The following is a 5,766-nucleotide window of genomic DNA, read 5'->3' as shown; positions in this document are numbered from 1 at the left end:
CTTTCTTTTTTTTTTTTTTTTTTTTTTTTAAAGATTTTTTATTTATTTGTCAGAGAGCGCGAGCGAGAGCGAGCACAGGCAGACAGAGTGGCAGGCAGAGTCAGACGGAGAAGCAGGCTCCCTGCGGAGCAAGGAGCCCGATATGGGACTTGATCCCAGGACGCTGGGATCATGACCTGAGCCGAAGGCAGCTGCTTAACCAACTGAGCCACCCAGGCGTCCCAACAGCTTTCTAAATTAACTATTATGGTAATTTAAAATTTTTGCTTACGTCTCCAGTAACTATCCAAGTAGAATCCAAGCTTAAATTTACAAAAACTATTTAAGTCTACTGAAGTCTCCTCAGCTTAGATAGAGGAAAATTTAAGTTTCTTAATGACATAGGAAGAATATTCATTAATGGTATTTTGTAAAACCTACACCTTAGAAAACTACCAGACGAATCAAATATACATCTATTTTAATGTCACTGTCTTGTACCGGGGGTGAAGTGGGACAGGAACAGGGTAAGAACAGGTTGTAGTATTTTTTTTTACATCTCAGGAAACATGGAACTCATGTAAAAATTTTTTGCTGATCTTATGTTTCAGTGTCAGCCTCAGCATCTACATAAAGATGTAGTAATCAAGGCCAATGTGAGACTATTTGGAAGACTAGAGTAAATATTTTTGTAAGTGCCTGTGTTCTACCTGTGAAATGTACTTTGTTGGTTTTAAAATGTTTATGATACTGAGAGCCAAGTGGCACCACTTCTCTCACCTTCTTCTCTGGAACTCATTTTTCTTTCTCTTTTTTCCCCCTACCCCCTTCAAATTACTTTATTCTCCAGAAACAACTATGACCAAATTCCTCTTCTTAAAAATAAGTAACTGTTGAGGGCCCCTGGGTGGCTCAGTCAGTTTAGTGTCTGATTCTTGATTTCAGCTCAAGTCATGATCTCAGGGTCATGAAATCGAGCCTCACGTGTGGGGCTCCGTGCTCAGTGAGGAGTCTGCTTAAGATTCTTTCCCACTGCCTCTCTCCACCCCAAAATAAGTAAATCCAAAAAAAAAATAAAAATAAAAATAATAATTGTTGGATAGAGTTAAGTTCTGTAGAAGACACTTAGAGTTTGATTGTGTTTGTGTCTGTGACAAGTTAAGTCATTTTGATCTGTGGGAGCCTCTGTTTTTCTGATAGTACTTGGATGCATACCCTGGCTTCCTCACACATTCGTGTGTGTGTTTGTGTGTGTGAGAGAGAGAGAGAATCAATTAAAACTGTGTGTGAACTGGTTTGAAAATGAAAACAAACTGTTAACAATAAATACCAGAGCTGAGTCTCATCACAGGGCAGACAGAGATCCAGCCCCATTGTGAGACCTAACCATTGACTTCTGCAAAACCTTTGAAATATAAAAGAAGTCACAGTTGCAGGAGCAACTTCTGTAAATGAAGCTGGGTTCAAAGAAATCCCTGTTACCACATCTGGAGTTCTTTTTAAGCCAACAGGATCAGCACATCGTTCCAGTGGCTTGGATCAGTTTTTCCAACCTTCTAGGCTTCAGTACACAAGGTCCTGCTGAAATCTTGTTTTTTATGCTGTTGGCGATCAGAATAAATGTAAAGGCTGAAAAATAAATATTGATCTCCTGTCCAGTGTCTTGCCTCCTGGTGAGAAATGATTCTATCTCTGGAAAGTTTCCAGTTGTTAATCACTTTCATGCCATATTCCAATGAAACACGGCCTCACAAAGACACGGCAGTGCCTTTTTGTCCACATTGACATATTTCCTGGGATTCAATTCAACATTTCAGGGAGCTTGTCAGGTCATCTCTTTTGCCTTGGGAATCCTGCAGTTTCCTTACATGTCTTTGAACCTCCTTGAGACCTGATTTTTCTGCTAAAACCTTTCTGTATGATTTTTTTTTCTGGTCTAGAAAATGTTCTGTAGTCTGTGTTTTATAATGATTCTTTGCATAGTATTTATGGAATCTAGGTTCTAAGTTACTCGGCAAGAAGACCAGGACCTTAAAGTTTGTATGTTGTATTAGATATTAATAATGAAAAAGCTACTAAAATAGATCGACATTATATGAACAATCTACTATAACATTATAATATTTAAAGATCAATGTTGCTGCTATTTTTAATGTTTTGGTTCTAAGATATATGTATATATATGTGTACATATACATATGTATATCCATACATATATGTATATGTATACATACATACACACATACACAAATAAAATGTTTAAATTTACAGTTAAATTTGAAGATTTCTCTTGCCTTCCAGAATGTGAATATTATACAGACATATATATTTTGACAAATTTCACGAAAAGAAAAATGACAATCTTCTTTGCGAATGGAAAGTGGATGTACTATATGTATGTTACAACTGTTTTTGTTGTGTGTCTGGGGTTTTTTTGTTTTGTGTTGTTTTTTACCATTTTTGAAAAACATAGTTCCCATTATAGGAGTTTTAAATAGATTGATGTTAAATTTTTGTGTTACACTGCTAGCAGATGTTAATTCTCTAGGATTGAAAAATAAAATATGCTCCAAAAACCAAACCCCTGGCATTTGTGATGTTTCCTTTCTCTGATAGTACTGGTTCCCCACAAAGACTTTCCGTTTATGACACTCACCCAGTATTTGAAAAGCACGGGTGATTTCACTTCAGAGTTAAAGAGTTTGTTGTGTGGGTTATCCACAAAATATGGGCACCTGGACCTGAATTTTTCAATTTGAAGGAATCTTTCAGAATCTCTGTCTTCATTCTCCTCCAGACTGACTCCTAAAATGAAATATCAATACAAGTATTCCTTTGTGCTGGATTACTTTGTGGAAGTTATAGAGCAAGGAGAGAGAGCTCTTCATAGCTCTTCCTTGGTCCCTGGAGAATGAAGCCTTTTTCTCCCGCACACCAGGACTCCTGCCTCAGGGTGAGCCCCTTGACTTGGATTCCTCCAGGGCCCTCAAGTTTGGTTGGTGGCTCATTTCCTACTCTGCAAAGCTAAGGACCATTTCACGTGACTGATCTCCATGCCTCCCACCCACTCGGAAAATGCCCCTGACCAGTTTTCCTCTGTCATCCTATATAAAGCCATAATTGTCACCAGCCTCCCAAGCTGGCAAGGAGTACACATGTCACATCCACAAATCACAATCTGCCTCAAGGAATAAGGCCATGTTGGGAATCTTTGACATAGTAAAAATTAACATCTACTCTTAACCTCTGGATAATTCTCACTCTGGCCAAACTGCACAGCGATGCGCATCCACAGTAATCTCGTGGAAGGACTTGGACTTTTTCTGATACTGGTTGGGGGTGGGGTTATTCCGCATCATATTGAAGACCCTTAGGCTCTATTCCTAGGAGTCAGTTCTATGTGTTTTTTATTGCCTTTGGGATCTAGAAATCTACATAGGAACTAGAACATGTGACTTCTCATTTCGTGAAACTAATTATGGGGAAACCCTGGCAGAGAGAGCAGATGATTGCAAATTTATTCCCACTGCTGGAAAGATATTCCTGGGAAAATGCATAGCAAACAGCTTGAACTTTGCTTCAAAGACAAATGATCAGTGTCTTCACACACATGGGTGTGTTGACTCTTCACTTGGCCTCAGGTGTGGCCTTCACGCAGAGCAGCAAAGTCCTTCCTGGGAGCACCGGGATTGGATCATGGAGAAGACAAACAACCAGAAGAGAATCTGAGGAAAAATTGTGGTCCCTGACTTGAGTGAATTTATTTTACTTTTTTGTTTTCATTGTTATAGAATAAAAGAAATATAAACAGAAATCATTTATAGTCATAATTCTAACATCCTGACAAAACCATTATAGTTCTCTGAATGCTCCTTTTTTTAAAAATTTATTTAAATTTAGTTAATTAACATGTAGTGTATTATTAGTTTCAGAAGTAGAGTTCAGTGTTTCATCCGTCTTATATAACACTCAGTGCTCATTACATCACATGCTCTCCTTCATACCGTTCACCTAAGTACCCCATCCCCCTACCCAATACCCCTCCAGCAACCCTCAGTTTGTTTCCTAGAGTTAAGCATCTCTTTTGGTTTGTTTCCCTCTCTGACTTTGTCTTCTTTCATTTTTCCCTCCCTTCCCCTATGCTCCACTATTTTGTTTCTTAAATTCCACATATGAATGAAATCATATGATAATTGTCTTTCTCTGATTTACTTATTTTGCTTAGAATAATACCCTTAAGTTCCATCCATATCGCTACAAATGGCAAGATTTTATATTTTTTGATGGACCACATCTTTTTTTTTAATTAAAAAAATTTTTAATTAACATATAATGTATTATTTGCCCCAGGGGTACAGGTCTGTGAATCACCAGGTTTACACTTCACAGCACTCACCATAGCATGTACCTTCCCCAATGTCTGTAACCCAACCACCATCTCCATACCACACTCTCACTGGCAACCCTCAGTTTGTTTTGTAAGATTAAGAGTCTTTCATGGTTTGTCTCCCTCCCGAACCCATCTTCTTTCATTATACTTCCTACCCCCCAAACTCCCTATGTTGCTACTCAACTTCCTCATATCAGGGAGATCATATGATAATTGTCTTTCTCTGATTGACTTATTTAGCTAAGTCTAATACCCTCTAGTTCCATCCATGTCATCCCAAATGGCAAGATTTCATTTCTTTTGATGGCTGCATAGTATTCCATTGTATATACACACCACATCTCCTTTATCCATTCATCTGTTGATGGACATCTAGTTTTTTTCCATAGTTTGGCTATTGTGGACATTGCTGCTATAAACATTCGGGTGCACGTACCCCTTCGGATCACTACATTTGTATCTTTAGGGTAAATACCTAGTAGTGCAATTGCTGGGTTGTAGGGTAGCCCTATGTTCAACTTTTTGAGGAACCTCCATGCTGTTTTCCAGAGTAGTTACACCAGCTTGCATTCCCATCAACAGTGTAGGAGGGTTCCCCTTTCTCTGCATCCTCACCAGCATCTGTCATCCCCTGACTTATCAATTTTAGCCATTCTGACTGGTGTGAGATGGTATCTCATTGTGGTTTTGATTTATATTTTCCTGATGCCGAGTGATGTGGACACTTTTTCATGTGTCTGTTGGCCATCTGGATGTCTTCTTTGCAGAAGTGTCTGTTCGTGTCCTCTGCCCATTTCTTGATTGTATTATTTGTTCTTTGGGTGTTGCGTTAGGTAAGTTCTTTATAGATTTTGGATACTAACCCTTTATCTGATATGTCCTTTGCAAATATCTTCTTCTGTCGGCTCTCTTTTGGTTTTGTTAACTGTTTCCTTTGCTGTGCAAAAAGCTTTTGATCTTGATGAAGTCCCAATAGTTCATTTTTGCCCTTACTTCCCTTGCCTTTGGCGATGTTCCTAGAAATAATTTGCTGCGGCTGAGGTCGAAGAGGTTGCTGCCTGTGTTCTCCTTAAGGATTTTGATGGATTCTTTTCTCACATTGAGGTCCTTCATCCATTTTGAGTCTATTTTTGTGTGTGATGTAAGGAAATGGTCCAATTTCATTTTTCTGCATGTGGCTGTCCAGTTTTCCCAACACCATTTGTTGAAGAGACTGTCTTTTTTCCATTGGACATTCTTTCCTGCTTTGTCGAAGATTAGTTGAGCATAGAGTTAAGGGTCTATTTCTGGGCTTTCTATTCTGTTCCATTGATTAATGTATCTGTTTTTGTGCCAGTACCATGCTGTCTTGATGATAACAGCTTTGTAATAGAGCTTGAAGTCTGGAATTGTGATGC

This window comes from Mustela lutreola, chromosome 5 (genome assembly GCF_030435805.1).
Source record: "Mustela lutreola isolate mMusLut2 chromosome 5, mMusLut2.pri, whole genome shotgun sequence".
NCBI lineage: Eukaryota > Metazoa > Chordata > Mammalia > Carnivora > Mustelidae > Mustela > Mustela lutreola.
This window is presented reverse-complemented; position numbering follows the sequence as displayed.